Source organism: Mus caroli, unplaced genomic scaffold (assembly GCF_978045245.1).
Source record: "Mus caroli unplaced genomic scaffold, Mus_caroli_1 scaffold_8, whole genome shotgun sequence".
In the NCBI taxonomy this organism is placed as follows: Eukaryota; Metazoa; Chordata; class Mammalia; order Rodentia; family Muridae; genus Mus; species Mus caroli.
The window spans coordinates 87,639,050-87,658,723 of record NW_028227263.1 but is presented as its reverse complement, the minus strand read 5'-3'; the positions used below and the strand labels follow the sequence as shown (position 1 = coordinate 87,658,723).

Here is a 19,674-nt window from a genome sequence, read left to right as displayed (position 1 = left end):
TGGCATGTGAGATGACTGCAAAACAGCAGAAAAGACAGGGTCATGAGCAAGGGGCGTGCCTTGCAGAAATGCCCAAGGTTCGAAAGTGGGACAAGGTGCTTGTTGGCATGCAGTGTTTGCCAAACAATGTGCACCCTAGATGTCCACATTTCCTGCCATGGGAAACAGGGCAAGGGCATCTGAGGACCTCAGGGAAGTCACCCAAGAGCCCTCCCAAGGAGTCAACGGACCTCTTGTAACCCTGTCGCCCTGGTTGGGCCTCAGCGTAATCCTATTGAGCATGAATTTTATGTCATCACCTCTCTTCATGACGTTGGGTTGTCATCATTGACCCAGGCCTAGACAGAACACCTAACCTAATCCAACCACTTACCTTCCTTTCCAAAACTGCCTCAGAGTTAGGAGTGATCTCGTGGAACTGGAGAGGGATGCAGGGACGAAACGTCTGAGAGGCAAGCAAGGGCACCCTTTCTTGAAACTTGGAAGAATGACTTCCTAAAGAGAAAAGGGAAAGAAGTCAAGGCGCTTGTTGTCCCTTCTTGACATAAATGTCAGAAATATGAGACACTTTTCTGGAGCTCTACTGGTGCAATTTCATTGTGCAGGAACTGTCCTGTACTTGCCTCTTCTATTACTACCAGGCCCAGCACACACAAGTCGTCCTGGCTAGCATAGGGAAACATCCATGGAAGCACAAAGGAGCCCTGGCAATCCAACTGATTTACTGCTTCCCCTCGAAGCAAAAGCCACATCACATGTGACCTTAGATTCGCAATTTTGTAGGGATCAACATTCAAGGTGAGCTGCCCAAATACTATGGACAGGACAATAAAACACAACTAGAGATAGATATTTGGAGGATGATTAAAGTAAACGATGGGTTCTTCTTCAAAGTGCCAAGGTGGCATCAGACCTCTGTAAGCTCTATGTTGCATGACAGCACTAAGTGTGAACTGTGATTCCTGAAGCTCTCCCGAGAATCCTGGGCCCAGGCCACAGAACCAATGTGTATACATGGATGCGTTTGTGTGAAGCTGCTACGGGTTGCCCAGCCTGGAAAAGGAGAGGGTAACCACTGTCTTTGTATCCAAGTCAGGCCTTGGTGTTTTGAATCAGAGTGGAATTAGGTCCTTTAAACACCTGGCATTTCCCTGTATCAACCTAATGTGTAGGCCTTTGTTTCCTCAGTGATTCTGCAGTGAGGCTCTTGGTGCCCTAAATGATACCATGAAGAAATTTGGCAGGTGGTGGGAACCAACTTAAAAATGAACATCTTACCCTATGCACAAAGTAAATTCCCTCTGGGTTGAGATCTTTGAGATAATTGCTGGATGGATTGCCCTTTGCCAACACATCATTTGTAGGCCAGCACTGTTGGACACCATAGAATCCTTCTTTCTCCCTAAGAAAGGCTCTGTCCCTTGGGTCTCCTGTGGCATGGGAAAGGGAGAGTCCCAAATGGCCCTGGAGACTTGTGTTGTCCTCCTGTACCTATTGACAATAGCCTTGTAAGCATCAAAGTATGAGCTCCCAACATTCTAAAAATGTCATCCTCTTCTCTCCATGAGAAGTAGGTCAAAATCATGAGAAAACAATTTTCGGGGATCGAAAAAAATTCCTTAGAACTTTAAAAACCAGGGGGTCTACATGGGAGAACATAGCCCAAATCGAGCTTCGTTTGGTTCCATTGCATACCATTTTGTCCTCCCTCAATTCAGAAAGGACAGACTGGCTCAGAATTGAAAGCCAAAACATGAACGGGCAGGTCACCTGGAGGTGGAGGCCTTACCATGTTCATACCACTTACCTGATTATCTGTGGTTCTCTGCCCTCCAAGGTGGCATGTGAGATGACTGCAAAACAGCAGAAAAGACAGGGTCATGAGCAAGGGGCGTGCCTTGCAGAAATGCCCAAGGTTCGAAAGTGGGACAAGGTGCTTGTTGGCATGCAGTGTTTGCCAAACAATGTGCACCCTAGATGTCCACATTTCCTGCCATGGGCAACAGGGCAAGGGCATCTGAGGACCTCAGGGAAGTCACCCAAGAGCCCTCCCAAGGAGTCAACGGACCTCTTGTAACCCTGTCGCCCTGGTTGGGCCTCAGCGTAATCCTATTGAGCATGAATTTTATGTCATCACCTCTCTTCATGACTTTGGGTTGTCATCATTGACCCAGGCCTAGACAGAACACCTAACCTAATCCAACCACTTACCTTCCTTTCCAAAACTGCCTCAGAGTTAGGAGTGATCTCGTGGAACTGGAGAGGGATGCAGGGACGAAACGTCTGAGAGGCAAGCAAGGGCACCCTTTCTTGAAACTTGGAAGAATGACTTCCTAAAGAGGAAAGGGAAAGAAGTCAAGGCGCTTGTTGTCCCTTCTTGACATAAATGTCAGAAATATGAGACACTTTTCTGGAGCTCTACTGGTGCAATTTCATTGTGCAGGAACTGTCCTGTGCTTGCCTCTTCTATTACTACCAGGCCCAGCACACACAAGTCGTCCTGGCTAGCATAGGGAAACATCCATGGAAGCACAAAGGAGCCCTGGCAATCCAACTGATTTACTGCTTCCCCTCGAAGCAAAAGCCACATCACATGTGACCTTAGATTCGCAATTTTGTAGGGATCAACATTCAAGGTGAGCTGCCCAAATACTATGGACAGGACAATAAAACACAACTAGAGATAGATATTTGGAGGATGATTAAAGTAAACGATGGGTTCTTCTTCAAAGTGCCAAGGTGGCATCAGACCTCTGTAAGCTCTATGTTGCATGACAGCACTAAGTGTGAACTGTGATTCCTGAAGCTCTCCCGAGAATCCTGGGCCCAGGCCACAGAACCAATGTGGATACATGGTTCAGTTTGTGTGAAGCTGCTACGGGTTGCCCAGCCTGGAAAAGGAGAGGGTAACCACTGTCTTTGTATCCAAGTCAGGCCTTGGTGTTTTGAATCAGAGTGGAATTAGGTCCTTTAAACACCTGGCATTTCCCTGTATCAACCTAATGTGTAGGCCTTTGTTTCCTCAGTGATTCTGCAGTGAGGCTCTTGGCGCCCTAAATGATACCATGAAGAAATTTGGCAGGTGGTGGGAACCAACTTAAAAATGAACATCTCACCCTATGCACAAAGTAAATTCCCTCTGGGTTGAGATCTTTGAGATAATTGCTGGATGGATTGCCCTTTGCCAACACATCATTTGTAGGCCAGCACTGTTGGACACCATAGAATCCTTCTTTCTCCCTAAGAAAGGCTCTGTCCCTTGGGTCTCCTGTGGCATGGGAAAGGGAGAGTCCCAAATGGCCCTGGAGACTTGTGTTGTCCTCCTGTACCTATTGACAATAGCCTTGTAAGCATCAAAGTATGAGCTCCCAACATTCTAAAAATGTCATCCTCTTCTCTCCATGAGAAGTAGGTCAAAATCATGAGAAAACAATTTTCGGGGATCGAAAAAAATTCCTTAGAACTTTAAAAACCAGGGGGTCTACATGGGAGAACATAGCCCAAATCGAGCTTCGTTTGGTTCCATTGCATACCATTTTGTCCTCCCTCAATTCAGAAAGGACAGACTGGCTCAGAATTGAAAGCCAAAACATGAACGGGCAGGTCACCTGGAGGTGGAGGCCTTACCATGTTCATACCACTTACCTGATTATCTGTGGTTCTCTGCCCTCCAAGGTGGCATGTGAGATGACTGCAAAACAGCAGAAAAGACAGGGTCATGAGCAAGGGGCGTGCCTTGCAGAAATGCCCAAGGTTCGAAAGTGGGACAAGGTGCTTGTTGGCATGCAGTGTTTGCCAAACAATGTGCACCCTAGATGTCCACATTTCCTGCCATGGGCAACAGGGCAAGGGCATCTGAGGACCTCAGGGAAGTCACCCAAGAGCCCTCCCAAGGAGTCAACGGACCTCTTGTAACCCTGTCGCCCTGGTTGGGCCTCAGCGTAATCCTATTGAGCATGAATTTTATGTCATCACCTCTCTTCATGACTTTGGGTTGTCATCATTGACCCAGGCCTAGACAGAACACCTAACCTAATCCAACCACTTACCTTCCTTTCCAAAACTGCCTCAGAGTTAGGAGTGATCTCGTGGAACTGGAGAGGGATGCAGGGACGAAACGTCTGAGAGGCAAGCAAGGGCACCCTTTCTTGAAACTTGGAAGAATGACTTCCTAAAGAGGAAAGGGAAAGAAGTCAAGGCGCTTGTTGTCCCTTCTTGACATAAATGTCAGAAATATGAGACACTTTTCTGGAGCTCTACTGGTGCAATTTCATTGTGCAGGAACTGTCCTGTGCTTGCCTCTTCTATTACTACCAGTCCCAGCACACACAAGTCGTCCTGGCTAGCATAGGGAAACATCCATGGAAGCACAAAGGAGCCCTGGCAATCCAACTGATTTACTGCTTCCCCTCGAAGCAAAAGCCACATCACATGTGACCTTAGATTCGCAATTTTGTAGGGATCAACATTCAAGGTGAGCTGCCCAAATACTATGGACAGGACAATAAAACACAACTAGAGATAGATATTTGGAGGATGATTAAAGTAAACAATGGGTTCTTCTTCAAAGTGCCAAGGTGGCATCAGACCTCTGTAAGCTCTATGTTGCATGACAGCACTAAGTGTGAACTGTGATTCCTGAAGCTCTCCCGAGAATCCTGGGCCCAGGCCACAGAACCAATGTGGATACATGGATCCGTTTGTGTGAAGCTGCTACGGGTTGCCCAGCCTGGAAAAGGAGAGGGTAACCACTGTCTTTGTATCCAAGTCAGGCCTTGGTGTTTTGAATCAGAGTGGAATTAGGTCCTTTAAACACCTGGCATTTCCCTGTATCAACCTAATGTGTAGGCCTTTGTTTCCTCAGTGATTCTGCAGTGAGGCTCTTGGCGCCCTAAATGATACCATGAAGAAATTTGGCAGGTGGTGGGAACCAACTTAAAAATGAACATCTCACCCTATGCACAAAGTAAATTCCCTCTGGGTTGAGATCTTTGAGATAATTGCTGGATGGATTGCCCTTTGCCAACACATCATTTGTAGGCCAGCACTGTTGGACACCATAGAATCCTTCTTTCTCCCTAAGAAAGGCTCTGTCCCTTGGGTCTCCTGTGGCATGGGAAAGGGAGAGTCCCAAATGGCCCTGGAGACTTGTGTTGTCCTCCTGTACCTATTGACAATAGCCTTGTAAGCATCAAAGTATGAGCTCCCAACATTCTAAAAATGTCATCCTCTTCTCTCCATGAGAAGTAGGTCAAAATCATGAGAAAACAATTTTCGGGGATCGAAAAAAATTCCTTAGAACTTTAAAAACCAGGGGGTCTACATGGGAGAACATAGCCCAAATCGAGCTTCGTTTGGTTCCATTGCATACCATTTTGTCCTCCCTCAATTCAGAAAGGACAGACTGGCTCAGAATTGAAAGCCAAAACATGAACGGGCAGGTCACCTGGAGGTGGAGGCCTTACCATGTTCATACCACTTACCTGATTATTTGTGGTTCTCTGCCCTCCAAGGTGGCATGTGAGATGACTGCAAAACAGCAGAAAAGACAGGGTCATGAGCAAGGGGCGTGCCTTGCAGAAATGCCCAAGGTTCGAAAGTGGGACAAGGTGCTTGTTGGCATGCAGTGTTTGCCAAACAATGTGCACCCTAGATGTCCACATTTCCTGCCATGGGAAACAGGGCAAGGGCATCTGAGGACCTCAGGGAAGTCACCCAAGAGCCCTCCCAAGGAGTCAACGGACCTCTTGTAACCCTGTCGCCCTGGTTGGGCCTCAGCGTAATCCTATTGAGCATGAATTTTATGTCATCACCTCTCTTCATGACTTTGGGTTGTCATCATTGACCCAGGCCTAGACAGAACACCTAACCTAATCCAACCACTTACCTTCCTTTCCAAAACTGCCTCAGAGTTAGGAGTGATCTCGTGGAACTGGAGAGGGATGCAGGGACGAAACGTCTGAGAGGCAAGCAAGGGCACCCTTTCTTGAAACTTGGAAGAATGACTTCCTAAAGAGGAAAGGGAAAGAAGTCAAGGCGCTTGTTGTCCCTTCTTGACATAAATGTCAGAAATATGAGACACTTTTCTGGAGCTCTACTGGTGCAATTTCATTGTGCAGGAACTGTCCTGTGCTTGCCTCTTCTATTACTACCAGGCCCAGCACACACAAGTCGTCCTGGCTAGCATAGGGAAACATCCATGGAAGCACAAAGGAGTCCTGGCAATCCAACTGATTTACTGCTTCCTCTCGAAGCAAAAGCCACATCACATGTGACCTTAGATTCGCAATTTTGTAGGGATCAACATTCAAGGTGAGCTGCCCAAATACTATGGACAGGACAATAAAACACAACTAGAGATAGATATTTGGAGGATGATTTAAGTAAACGATGGGTTCTTCTTCAAAGTGCCAAGGTGGCATCAGACCTCTGTAAGCTCTATGTTGCATGACAGCACTAAGTGTGAACTGTGATTCCTGAAGCTCTCCCGAGAATCCTGGGCCCAGGCCACAGAACCAATGTGGATACATGGATCCGTTTGTGTGAAGCTGCTACGGGTTGCCCAGCCTGGAAAAGGAGAGGGTAACCACTGTCTTTGTATCCAAGTCAGGCCTTGGTGTTTTGAATCAGAGTGGAATTAGGTCCTTTAAACACCTGGCATTTCCCTGTATCAACCTAATGTGTAGGCCTTTGTTTCCTCAGTGATTCTGCAGTGAGGCTCTTGGTGCCCTAAATGATACCATGAAGAAATTTGGCAGGTGGTGGGAACCAACTTAAAAATGAACATCTCACCCTATGCACAAAGTAAATTCCCTCTGGGTTGAGATCTTTGAGATAATTGCTGGATGGATTGCCCTTTGCCAACACATCATTTGTAGGCCAGCACTGTTGGACACCATAGAATCCTTCTTTCTCCCTAAGAAAGGCTCTGTCCCTTGGGTCTCCTGTGGCATGGGAAAGGGAGAGTCCCAAATGGCCCTGGAGACTTGTGTTGTCCTCCTGTACCTATTGACAATAGCCTTGTAAGCATCAAAGTATGAGCTCCCAACATTCTAAAAATGTCATCCTCTTCTCTCCATGAGAAGTAGGTCAAAATCATGAGAAAACAATTTTCGGGGATCGAAAAAAATTCCTTAGAACTTTAAAAACCAGGGGGTCTACATGGGAGAACATAGCCCAAATCGAGCTTCGTTTGGTTCCATTGCATACCATTTTGTCCTCCCTCAATTCAGAAAGGACAGACTGGCTCAGAATTGAAAGCCAAAACATGAACGGGCAGGTCACCTGGAGGTGGAGGCCTTACCATGTTCATACCACTTACCTGATTATCTGTGGTTCTCTGCCCTCCAAGGTGGCATGTGAGATGACTGCAAAACAGCAGAAAAGACAGGGTCATGAGCAAGGGGCGTGCCTTGCAGAAATGCCCAAGGTTCGAAAGTGGGACAAGGTGCTTGTTGGCATGCAGTGTTTGCCAAACAATGTGCACCCTAGATGTCCACATTTCCTGCCATGGGAAACAGGGCAAGGGCATCTGAGGACCTCAGGGAAGTCACCCAAGAGCCCTCCCAAGGAGTCAACGGACCTCTTGTAACCCTGTCGCCCTGGTTGGGCCTCAGCGTAATCCTATTGAGCATGAATTTTATGTCATCACCTCTCTTCATGACTTTGGGTTGTCATCATTGACCCAGGCCTAGACAGAACACCTAACCTAATCCAACCACTTACCTTCCTTTCCAAAACTGCCTCAGAGTTAGGAGTGATCTCGTGGAACTGGAGAGGGATGCAGGGACGAAACGTCTGAGAGGCAAGCAAGGGCACCCTTTCTTGAAACTTGGAAGAATGACTTCCTAAAGAGGAAAGGGAAAGAAGTCAAGGCGCTTGTTGTCCCTTCTTGACATAAATGTCAGAAATATGAGACACTTTTCTGGAGCTCTACTGGTGCAATTTCATTGTGCAGGAACTGTCCTGTACTTGCCTCTTCTATTACTACCAGGCCCAGCACACACAAGTCGTCCTGGCTAGCATAGGGAAACATCCATGGAAGCACAAAGGAGCCCTGGCAATCCAACTGATTTACTGCTTCCCCTCGAAGCAAAAGCCACATCACATGTGACCTTAGATTCGCAATTTTGTAGGGATCAACATTCAAGGTGAGCTGCCCAAATACTATGGACAGGACAATAAAACACAACTAGAGATAGATATTTGGAGGATGATTAAAGTAAACGATGGGTTCTTCTTCAAAGTGCCAAGGTGGCATCAGACCTCTGTAAGCTCTATGTTGCATGACAGCACTAAGTGTGAACTGTGATTCCTGAAGCTCTCCCGAGAATCCTGGGCCCAGGCCACAGAACCAATGTGTATACATGGATGCGTTTGTGTGAAGCTGCTACGGGTTGCCCAGCCTGGAAAAGGAGAGGGTAACCACTGTCTTTGTATCCAAGTCAGGCCTTGGTGTTTTGAATCAGAGTGGAATTAGGTCCTTTAAACACCTGGCATTTCCCTGTATCAACCTAATGTGTAGGCCTTTGTTTCCTCAGTGATTCTGCAGTGAGGCTCTTGGCGCCCTAAATGATACCATGAAGAAATTTGGCAGGTGGTGGGAACCAACTTAAAAATGAACATCTCACCCTATGCACAAAGTAAATTCCCTCTGGGTTGAGATCTTTGAGATAATTGCTGGATGGATTGCCCTTTGCCAACACATCATTTGTAGGCCAGCACTGTTGGACACCATAGAATCCTTCTTTCTCCCTAAGAAAGGCTCTGTCCCTTGGGTCTCCTGTGGCATGGGAAAGGGAGAGTCCCAAATGGCCCTGGAGACTTGTGTTGTCCTCATGTACCTATTGACAATAGCCTTGTAAGCATCAAAGTATGAGCTCCCAACATTCTAAAAATGTCATCCTCTTCTCTCCATGAGAAGTAGGTCAAAATCATGAGAAAACAATTTTCGGGGATCGAAAAAAATTCCTTAGAACTTTAAAAACCAGGGGGTCTACATGGGAGAACATAGCCCAAATCGAGCTTCGTTTGGTTCCATTGCATACCATTTTGTCCTCCCTCAATTCAGAAAGGACAGACTGGCTCAGAATTGAAAGCCAAAACATGAACGGGCAGGTCACCTGGAGGTGGAGGCCTTACCATGTTCATACCACTTACCTGATTATCTGTGGTTCTCTGCCCTCCAAGGTGGCATGTGAGATGACTGCAAAACAGCAGAAAAGACAGGGTCATGAGCAAGGGGCGTGCCTTGCAGAAATGCCCAAGGTTCGAAAGTGGGACAAGGTGCTTGTTGGCATGCAGTGTTTGCCAAACAATGTGCACCCTAGATGTCCACATTTCCTGCCATGGGCAACAGGGCAAGGGCATCTGAGGACCTCAGGGAAGTCACCCAAGAGCCCTCCCAAGGAGTCAATGGACCTCTTGTAACCCTGTCGCCCTGGTTGGGCCTCAGCGTAATCCTATTGAGCATGAATTTTATGTCATCACCTCTCTTCATGACTTTGGGTTGTCATCATTGACCCAGGCCTAGACAGAACACCTAACCTAATCCAACCACTTACCTTCCTTTCCAAAACTGCCTCAGAGTTAGGAGTGATCTCGTGGAACTGGAGAGGGATGCAGGGACGAAACGTCTGAGAGGCAAGCATGGGCACCCTTTCTTGAAACTTGAAAGAATGACTTCCTAAAGAGGAAAGGGAAAGAAGTCAAGGCGCTTGTTGTCCCTTCTTGACATAAATGTCAGAAATATGAGACACTTTTCTGGAGCTCTACTGGTGCAATTTCATTGTGCAGGAACTGTCCTGTGCTTGCCTCTTCTATTACTACCAGGCCCAGCACACACAAGTCGTCCTGGCTAGCATAGGGAAACATCCATGGAAGCACAAAGGAGCCCTGGCAATCCAACTGATTTACTGCTTCCCCTCGAAGCAAAAGCCACATCACATGTGACCTTAGATTCGCAATTTTGTAGGGATCAACATTCAAGGTGAGCTGCCCAAATACTATGGACAGGACAATAAAACACAACTAGAGATAGATATTTGGAGGATGATTAAAGTAAACGATGGGTTCTTCTTCAAAGTGCCAAGGTGGCATCAGACCTCTGTAAGCTCTATGTTGCATGACAGCACTAAGTGTGAACTGTGATTCCTGAAGCTCTCCCGAGAATCCTGGGCCCAGGCCACAGAACCAATGTGGATACATGGATGCGTTTGTGTGAAGCTGCTACGGGTTGCCCAGCCTGGAAAAGGAGAGGGTAACCACTGTCTTTGTATCCAAGTCAGGCCTTGGTGTTTTGAATCAGAGTGGAATTAGGTCCTTTAAACACCTGGCATTTCCCTGTATCAACCTAATGTGTAGGCCTTTGTTTCCTCAGTGATTCTGCAGTGAGGCTCTTGGCGCCCTAAATGATACCATGAAGAAATTTGGCAGGTGGTGGGAACCAACTTAAAAATGAACATCTCACCCTATGCACAAAGTAAATTCCCTCTGGGTTGAGATCTTTGAGATAATTGCTGGATGGATTGCCCTTTGCCAACACATCATTTGTAGGCCAGCACTGTTGGACACCATAGAATCCTTCTTTCTCCCTAAGAAAGGCTCTGTCCCTTGGGTCTCCTGTGGCATGGGAAAGGGAGAGTCCCAAATGGCCCTGGAGACTTGTGTTGTCCTCCTGTACCTATTGACAATAGCCTTGTAAGCATCAAAGTATGAGCTCCCAACATTCTAAAAATGTCATCCTCTTCTCTCCATGAGAAGTAGGTCAAAATCATGAGAAAACAATTTTCGGGGATCGAAAAAAATTCCTTAGAACTTTAAAAACCAGGGGGTCTACATGGGAGAACATAGCCCAAATCGAGCTTCGTTTGGTTCCATTGCATACCATTTTGTCCTCCCTCAATTCAGAAAGGACAGACTGGCTCAGAATTGAAAGCCAAAACATGAACGGGCAGGTCACCTGGAGGTGGAGGCCTTACCATGTTCATACCACTTACCTGATTATCTGTGGTTCTCTGCCCTCCAAGGTGGCATGTGAGATGACTGCAAAACAGCAGAAAAGACAGGGTCATGAGCAAGGGGCGTGCCTTGCAGAAATGCCCAAGGTTCGAAAGTGGGACAAGGTGCTTGTTGGCATGCAGTGTTTGCCAAACAATGTGCACCCTAGATGTCCACATTTCCTGCCATGGGCAACAGGGCAAGGGCATCTGAGGACCTCAGGGAAGTCACCCAAGAGCCCTCCCAAGGAGTCAACGGACCTCTTGTAACCCTGTCGCCCTGGTTGGGCCTCAGCGTAATCCTATTGAGCATGAATTTTATGTCATCACCTCTCTTCATGACTTTGGGTTGTCATCATTGACCCAGGCCTAGACAGAACACCTAACCTAATCCAACCACTTACCTTCCTTTCCAAAACTGCCTCAGAGTTAGGAGTGATCTCGTGGAACTGGAGAGGGATGCAGGGACGGAACGTCTGAGAGGCAAGCAAGGGCACCCTTTCTTGAAACTTGGAAGAATGACTTCCTAAAGAGGAAAGGGAAAGAAGTCAAGGCGCTTGTTGTCCCTTCTTGACATAAATGTCAGAAATATGAGACACTTTTCTGGAGCTCTACTGGTGCAATTTCATTGTGCAGGAACTGTCCTGTGCTTGCCTCTTCTATTACTACCAGGCCCAGCACACACAAGTCGTCCTGGCTAGCATAGGGAAACATCCATGGAAGCACAAAGGAGCCCTGGCAATCCAACTGATTTACTGCTTCCTCTCCAAGCAAAAGCCACATCACATGTGACCTTAGATTCGCAATTTTGTAGGGATCAACATTCAAGGTGAGCTGCCCAAATACTATGGACAGGACAATAAAACACAACTAGAGATAGATATTTGGAGGATGATTAAAGTAAACGATGGGTTCTTCTTCAAAGTGCCAAGGTGGCATCAGACCTCTGTAAGCTCTATGTTGCATGACAGCACTAAGTGTGAACTGTGATTCCTGAAGCTCTCCCGAGAATCCTGGGCCCAGGCCACAGAACCAATGTGGATACATGGATCCGTTTGTGTGAAGCTGCTACGGGTTGCCCAGCCTGGAAAAGGAGAGGGTAACCACTGTCTTTGTATCCAAGTCAGGCCTTGGTGTTTTGAATCAGAGTGGAATTAGGTCCTTTAACCACCTGGCATTTCCCTGTATCAACCTAATGTGTAGGCCTTTGTTTCCTCAGTGATTCTGCAGTGAGGCTCTTGGCGCCCTAAATGATACCATGAAGAAATTTGGCAGGTGGTGGGAACCAACTTAAAAATGAACATCTCACCCTATGCACAAAGTAAATTCCCTCTGGGTTGAGATCTTTGAGATAATTGCTGGATGGATTGCCCTTTGCCAACACATCATTTGTAGGCCAGCACTGTTGGACACCATAGAATCCTTCTTTCTCCCTAAGAAAGGCTCTGTCCCTTGGGTCTCCTGTGGCATGGGAAAGGGAGAGTCCCAAATGGCCCTGGAGACTTGTGTTGTCCTCCTGTACCTATTGACAATAGCCTTGTAAGCATCAAAGTATGAGCTCCCAACATTCTAAAAATGTCATCCTCTTCTCTCCATGAGAAGTAGGTCAAAATCATGAGAAAACAATTTTCGGGGATCGAAAAAAATTCCTTAGAACTTTAAAAACCAGGGGGTCTACATGGGAGAACATAGCCCAAATCGAGCTTCGTTTGGTTCCATTGCATACCATTTTGTCCTCCCTCAATTCAGAAAGGACAGACTGGCTCAGAATTGAAAGCCAAAACATGAACGGGCAGGTCACCTGGAGGTGGAGGCCTTACCATGTTCATACCACTTACCTGATTATCTGTGGTTCTCTGCCCTCCAAGGTGGCATGTGAGATGACTGCAAAACAGCAGAAAAGACAGGGTCATGAGCAAGGGGCGTGCCTTGCAGAAATGCCCAAGGTTCGAAAGTGGGACAAGGTGCTTGTTGGCATGCAGTGTTTGCCAAACAATGTGCACCCTAGATGTCCACATTTCCTGCCATGGGAAACAGGGCAAGGGCATCTGAGGACCTCAGGGAAGTCACCCAAGAGCCCTCCCAAGGAGTCAACGGACCTCTTGTAACCCTGTCGCCCTGGTTGGGCCTCAGCGTAATCCTATTGAGCATGAATTTTATGTCATCACCTCTCTTCATGACTTTGGGTTGTCATCATTGACCCAGGCCTAGACAGAACACCTAACCTAATCCAACCACTTACCTTCCTTTCCAAAACTGCCTCAGAGTTAGGAGTGATCTCGTGGAACTGGAGAGGGATGCAGGGACGGAACGTCTGAGAGGCAAGCAAGGGCACCCTTTCTTGAAACTTGAAAGAATGACTTCCTAAAGAGGAAAGGGAAAGAAGTCAAGGCGCTTGTTGTCCCTTCTTGACATAAATGTCAGAAATATGAGACACTTTTCTGGAGCTCTACTGGTGCAATTTCATTGTGCAGGAACTGTCCTGTGCTTGCCTCTTCTATTACTACCAGGCCCAGCACACACAAGTCGTCCTGGCTAGCATAGGGAAACATCCATGGAAGCACAAAGGAGCCCTGGCAATCCAACTGATTTACTGCTTCCTCTCGAAGCAAAAGCCACATCACATGTGACCTTAGATTCGCAATTTTGTAGGGATCAACATTCAAGGTGAGCTGCCCAAATACTATGGACAGGACAATAAAACACAACTAGAGATAGATATTTGGAGGATGATTAAAGTAAACGATGGGTTCTTCTTCAAAGTGCCAAGGTGGCATCAGACCTCTGTAAGCTCTATGTTGCATGACAGCACTAAGTGTGAACTGTGATTCCTGAAGCTCTCCCGAGAATCCTGGGCCCAGGCCACAGAACCAATGTGTATACATGGATGCGTTTGTGTGAAGCTGCTACGGGTTGCCCAGCCTGGAAAAGGAGAGGGTAACCACTGTCTTTGTATCCAAGTCAGGCCTTGGTGTTTTGAATCAGAGTGGAATTAGGTCCTTTAAACACCTGGCATTTCCCTGTATCAACCTAATGTGTAGGCCTTTGTTTCCTCAGTGATTCTGCAGTGAGGCTCTTGGCGCCCTAAATGATACCATGAAGAAATTTGGCAGGTGGTGGGAACCAACTTAAAAATGAACATCTCACCCTATGCACAAAGTAAATTCCCTCTGGGTTGAGATCTTTGAGATAATTTCTGGATGGATTGCCCTTTGCCAACACATCATTTGTAGGCCAGCACTGTTGGACACCATAGAATCCTTCTTTCTCCCTAAGAAAGGCTCTGTCCCTTGGGTCTCCTGTGGCATGGGAAAGGGAGAGTCCCAAATGGCCCTGGAGACTTGTGTTGTCCTCCTGTACCTATTGACAATAGCCTTGTAAGCATCAAAGTATGAGCTCCCAACATTCTAAAAATGTCATCCTCTTCTCTCCATGAGAAGTAGGTCAAAATCATGAGAAAACAATTTTCGGGGATCGAAAAAAATTCCTTAGAACTTTAAAAACCAGGGGGTCTACATGGGAGAACATAGCCCAAATCGAGCTTCGTTTGGTTCCATTGCATACCATTTTGTCCTCCCTCAATTCAGAAAGGACAGACTGGCTCAGAATTGAAAGCCAAAACATGAACGGTCAGGTCACCTGGAGGTGGAGGCCTTACCATGTTCATACCACTTACCTGATTATCTGTGGTTCTCTGACCTCCAAGGTGGCATGTGAGATGACTGCAAAACAGCAGAAAAGACAGGGTCATGAGCAAGGGGCGTGCCTTGCAGAAATGCCCAAGGTTCGAAAGTGGGACAAGGTGCTTGTTGGCATGCAGTGTTTGCCAAACAATGTGCACCCTAGATGTCCACATTTCCTGCCATGGGAAACAGGGCAAGGGCATCTGAGGACCTCAGGGAAGTCACCCAAGAGCCCTCCCAAGGAGTCAACGGACCTCTTGTATCCCTGTCGCCCTGGTTGGGCCTCAGCGTAATCCTATTGAGCATGAATTTTATGTCATCACCTCTCTTCATGACTTTGGGTTGTCATCATTGACCCAGGCCTAGACAGAACACCTAACCTAATCCAACCACTTACCTTCCTTTCCAAAACTGCCTCAGAGTTAGGAGTGATCTCGTGGAACTGGAGAGGGATGCAGGGACGGAACGTCTGAGAGGCAAGCAAGGGCACCCTTTCTTGAAACTTGGAAGAATGACTTCCTAAAGAGGAAAGGGAAAGAAGTCAAGGCGCTTGTTGTCCCTTCTTGACATAAATGTCAGAAATATGAGACACTTTTCTGGAGCTCTACTGGTGCAATTTCATTGTGCAGGAACTGTCCTGTGCTTGCCTCTTCTATTACTACCAGGCCCAGCACACACAAGTCGTCCTGGCTAGCATAGGGAAACATCCATGGAAGCACAAAGGAGCCCTGGCAATCCAACTGATTTACTGCTTCCTCTCGAAGCAAAAGCCACATCACATGTGACCTTAGATTCGCAATTTTGTAGGGATCAACATTCAAGGTGAGCTGCCCAAATACTATGGACAGGACAATAAAACACAACTAGAGATAGATATTTGGAGGATGATTAAAGTAAACGATGGGTTCTTCTTCAAAGTGCCAAGGTGGCATCAGACCTCTGTAAGCTCTATGTTGCATGACAGCACTAAGTGTGAACTGTGATTCCTGAAGCTCTCCCGAGAATCCTGGGCCCAGGCCACAGAACCAATGTGGATACATGGATCCGTTTGTGTGAAGCTGCTACGGGTTGCCCAGCCTGGAAAAGGAGAGGGTAACCACTGTCTTTGTATCCAAGTCAGGCCTTGGTGTTTTGAATCAGAGTGGAATTAGGTCCTTTAAACACCTGGCATTTCGCTGTATCAACCTAATGTGTAGGCCTTTGTTTCCTCAGTGATTCTGCAGTGAGGCTCCTGGCGCCCTAAATGATACCATGAAGAAATTTGGCAGGTGGTGGGAACCAACTTAAAAATGAACATCTCACCCTATGCACAAAGTAAATTCCCTCTGGGTTGAGATCTTTGAGATAATTGCTGGATGGATTGCCCTTTGCCAACACATCATTTGTAGGCCAGCACTGTTGGACACCATAGAATCCTTCTTTCTCCCTAAGAAAGGCTCTGTCCCTTGGGTCTCCTGTGGCATGGGAAAGGGAGAGTCCCAAATGGCCCTGGAGACTTGTGTTGTCCTCCTGTACCTATTGACAATAGCCTTGTAAGCATCAAAGTATGAGCTCCCAACATTCTAAAAATGTCATCCTCTTCTCTCCATGAGAAGTAGGTCAAAATCATGAGAAAACAATTTTCGGGGATCGAAAAAAATTCCTTAAAACTTTAAAAACCAGGGGGTCTACATGGGAGAACATAGCCCAAATCGAGCTTCGTTTGGTTCCATTGCATACCATTTTGTCCTCCCTCAATTCAGAAAGGACAGACTGGCTCAGAATTGAAAGCCAAAACATGAACGGGCAGGTCACCTGGAGGTGGAGGCCTTACCATGTTCATACCACTTACCTGATTATCTGTGGTTCTCTGCCCTCCAAGGTGGCATGTGAGATGACTGCAAAACAGCAGAAAAGACAGGGTCATGAGCAAGGGGCGTGCCTTGCAGAAATGCCCAAGGTTCGAAAGTGGGACAAGGTGCTTGTTGGCATGCAGTGTTTGCCAAACAATGTGCACCCTAGATGTCCACATTTCCTGCCATGGGAAACAGGGCAAGGGCATCTGAGGACCTCAGGGAAGTCACCCAAGAGCCCTCCCAAGGAGTCAACGGACCTCTTGTAACCCTGTCGCCCTGGTTGGGCCTCAGCGTAATCCTATTGAGCATGAATTTTATGTCATCACCTCTCTTCATGACGTTGGGTTGTCATCATTGACCCAGGCCTAGACAGAACACCTAACCTAATCCAACCACTTACCTTCCTTTCCAAAACTGCCTCAGAGTTAGGAGTGATCTCGTGGAACTGGAGAGGGATGCAGGGACGGAACGTCTGAGAGGCAAGCAAGGGCACCCTTTCTTGAAACTTGGAAGAATGACTTCCTAAAGAGGAAAGGGAAAGAAGTCAAGGCGCTTGTTGTCCCTTCTTGACATAAATTTCAGAAATATGAGACACTTTTCTGGAGCTCTACTGGTGCAATTTCATTGTGCAGGAACTGTCCTGTGCTTGCCTCTTCTATTACTACCAGGCCCAGCACACACAAGTCGTCCTGGCTAGCATAGGGAAACATCCATGGAAGCACAAAGGAGCCCTGGCAATCCAACTGATTTACTGCTTCCTCTCGAAGCAAAAGCCACATCACATGTGACCTTAGATTCGCAATTTTGTAGGGATCAACATTCAAGGTGAGCTGCCCAAATACTATGGACAGGACAATAAAACACAACTAGAGATAGATATTTGGAGGATGATTAAAGTAAACGATGGGTTCTTCTTCAAAGTGCCAAGGTGGCATCAGACCTCTGTAAGCTCTATGTTGCATGACAGCACTAAGTGTGAACTGTGATTCCTGAAGCTCTCCCGAGAATCCTGGGCCCAGGCCACAGAACCAATGTGTATACATGGATGCGTTTGTGTGAAGCTGCTACGGGTTGCCCAGCCTGGAAAAGGAGAGGGTAACCACTGTCTTTGTATCCAAGTCAGGCCTTGGTGTTTTGAATCAGAGTGGAATTAGGTCCTTTAACCACCTGGCATTTCCCTGTATCAACCTAATGTGTAGGCCTTTGTTTCCTCAGTGATTCTGCAGTGAGGCTCCTGGCGCCCTAAATGATACCATGAGGAAATTTGGCAGGTGGTGGGAACCAACTTAAAAATGAACATCTCACCCTATGCACAAAGTAAATTCCCTCTGGGTTGAGATCTTTGAGATAATTGCTGGATGGATTGCCCTTTGCCAACACATCATTTGTAGGCCAGCACTGTTGGACACCATAGAATCCTTCTTTCTCCCTAAGAAAGGCTCTGTCCCTTGGGTCTCCTGTGGCATGGGAAAGGGAGAGTCCCAAATGGCCCTGGAGACTTGTGTTGTCCTCCTGTACCTATTGACAATAGCCTTGTAAGCATCAAAGTATGAGCTCCCAACATTCTAAAAATGTCATCCTCTTCTCTCCATGAGAAGTAGGTCAAAATCATGAGAAAACAATTTTCGGGGATCGAAAAAAATTCCTTAGAACTTTAAAAACCAGGGGGTCTACATGGGAGAACATAGCCCAAATCGAGCTTCGTTTGGTTCCATTGCATACCATTTTGTCCTCCCTCAATTCAGAAAGGACAGACTGGCTCAGAATTGAAAGCCAAAACATGAACGGGCAGGTCACCTGGAGGTGGAGGCCTTACCATGTTCATACCACTTACCTGATTATCTGTGGTTCTCTGCCCTCCAAGGTGGCATGTGAGATGACTGCAAAACAGCAGAAAAGACAGGGTCATGAGCAAGGGGCGTGCCTTGCAGAAATGCCCAAGGTTCGAAAGTGGGACAAGGTGCTTGTTGGCATGCAGTGTTTGCCAAACAATGTGCACCCTAGATGTCCACATTTCCTGCCATGGGAAACAGGGCAAGGGCATCTGAGGACCTCAGGGAAGTCACCCAAGAGCCCTCCCAAGGAGTCAATGGACCTCTTGTAACCCTGTCGCCCTGGTTGGGCCTCAGCGTAATCCTATTGAGCATGAATTTTATGTCATCACCTCTCTTCATGACTTTGGGTTGTCATCATTGACCCAGGCCTAGACAGAACACCTAACCTAATCCAACCACTTACCTTCCTTTCCAAAACTGCCTCAGAGTTAGGAGTGATCTCGTGGAACTGGAGAGGGATGCAGGGACGGAACGTCTGAGAGGCAAGCAAGGGCACCCTTTCTTGAAACTTGAAAGAATGACTTCCTAAAGAGGAAAGGGAAAGAAGCCAAGGCGCTTGTTGTCCCTTCTTGACATAAATGTCAGAAATATGAGACACTTTTCTGGAGCTCTACTGGTGCAATTTCATTGTGCAGGAACTGTCCTGTGCTTGCCTCTTCTATTACTACCAGGCCCAGCACACACAAGTCGTCCTGGCTAGCATAGGGAAACATCCATGGAAGCACAAAGGAGCCCTGGCAATCCAACTGATTTACTGCTTCCTCTCGAAGCAAAAGCCACATCACATGTGACCTTAGATTCGCAATTTTGTAGGGATCAACATTCAAGGTGAGCTGCCCAAATACTATGGACAGGACAATAAAACACAACTAGAGATAGATATTTGGAGGATGATTAAAGTAAACGATGGGTTCTTCTTCAAAGTGCCAAGGTGGCATCAGACCTCTGTAAGCTCTATGTTGCATGACAGCACTAAGTGTGAACTGTGATTCCTGAAGCTCTCCCGAGAATCCTGGGCCCAGGCCACAGAACCAATGTGTATACATGGATGCGTTTGTGTGAAGCTGCTACGGGTTGCCCAGTCTGGAAAAGGAGAGGGTAACCACTGTCTTTGTATCCAAGTCAGGCCTTGGTGTTTTGAATCAGAGTGGAATTAGGTCCTTTAAACACCTGGCATTTCCCTGTATCAACCTAATGTGTAGGCCTTTGTTTCCTCAGTGATTCTGCAGTGAGGCTCTTGGCGCCCTAAATGATACCATGAAGAAATTTGGCAGGTGGTGGGAACCAACTTAAAAATGAACATCTCACCCTATGCACAAAGTAA

General features: G+C 47.0%; 11 non-coding genes across 11 annotated transcripts; all 11 read right to left on the bottom strand.

Annotated features, from left to right (window-relative positions):
• Positions 1 to 255: 255 nt before the first annotated feature.
• LOC147003162 (small nucleolar RNA SNORD115) lies at positions 256 to 334 on the bottom strand. The gene has a single exon (XR_015048165.1). It is a non-coding gene; the product is annotated as a small nucleolar RNA SNORD115 (small nucleolar RNA).
• Positions 335 to 2,093: 1,759 nt separating this feature from the next.
• Positions 2,094 to 2,172, bottom strand: LOC147003161 (small nucleolar RNA SNORD115). The gene has a single exon (XR_015048117.1). It is a non-coding gene; the product is annotated as a small nucleolar RNA SNORD115 (small nucleolar RNA).
• A 1,759-nt stretch (positions 2,173 to 3,931) lies between these two features.
• Positions 3,932 to 4,010, bottom strand: LOC147003160 (small nucleolar RNA SNORD115). Its single transcript, XR_015048116.1, has one exon. It is a non-coding gene; the product is annotated as a small nucleolar RNA SNORD115 (small nucleolar RNA).
• A 1,759-nt stretch (positions 4,011 to 5,769) lies between these two features.
• LOC147003159 (small nucleolar RNA SNORD115) lies at positions 5,770 to 5,848 on the bottom strand. Its single transcript, XR_015048115.1, has one exon. It is a non-coding gene; the product is annotated as a small nucleolar RNA SNORD115 (small nucleolar RNA).
• A 1,759-nt stretch (positions 5,849 to 7,607) lies between these two features.
• LOC147003158 (small nucleolar RNA SNORD115) lies at positions 7,608 to 7,686 on the bottom strand. The gene has a single exon (XR_015048114.1). It is a non-coding gene; the product is annotated as a small nucleolar RNA SNORD115 (small nucleolar RNA).
• Positions 7,687 to 9,445: 1,759 nt separating this feature from the next.
• On the bottom strand, positions 9,446 to 9,524 carry LOC147003157 (small nucleolar RNA SNORD115). Its single transcript, XR_015048113.1, has one exon. It is a non-coding gene; the product is annotated as a small nucleolar RNA SNORD115 (small nucleolar RNA).
• A 1,759-nt stretch (positions 9,525 to 11,283) lies between these two features.
• LOC147003156 (small nucleolar RNA SNORD115) lies at positions 11,284 to 11,362 on the bottom strand. Its single transcript, XR_015048112.1, has one exon. It is a non-coding gene; the product is annotated as a small nucleolar RNA SNORD115 (small nucleolar RNA).
• Positions 11,363 to 13,121: 1,759 nt separating this feature from the next.
• LOC147003155 (small nucleolar RNA SNORD115) lies at positions 13,122 to 13,200 on the bottom strand. Its single transcript, XR_015048111.1, has one exon. It is a non-coding gene; the product is annotated as a small nucleolar RNA SNORD115 (small nucleolar RNA).
• A 1,759-nt stretch (positions 13,201 to 14,959) lies between these two features.
• LOC147003154 (small nucleolar RNA SNORD115) lies at positions 14,960 to 15,038 on the bottom strand. The gene has a single exon (XR_015048110.1). It is a non-coding gene; the product is annotated as a small nucleolar RNA SNORD115 (small nucleolar RNA).
• Positions 15,039 to 16,797: 1,759 nt separating this feature from the next.
• On the bottom strand, positions 16,798 to 16,876 carry LOC147003153 (small nucleolar RNA SNORD115). Its single transcript, XR_015048164.1, has one exon. It is a non-coding gene; the product is annotated as a small nucleolar RNA SNORD115 (small nucleolar RNA).
• Positions 16,877 to 18,635: 1,759 nt separating this feature from the next.
• Positions 18,636 to 18,714, bottom strand: LOC147003152 (small nucleolar RNA SNORD115). Its single transcript, XR_015048109.1, has one exon. It is a non-coding gene; the product is annotated as a small nucleolar RNA SNORD115 (small nucleolar RNA).
• Positions 18,715 to 19,674: the final 960 nt, after the last annotated feature.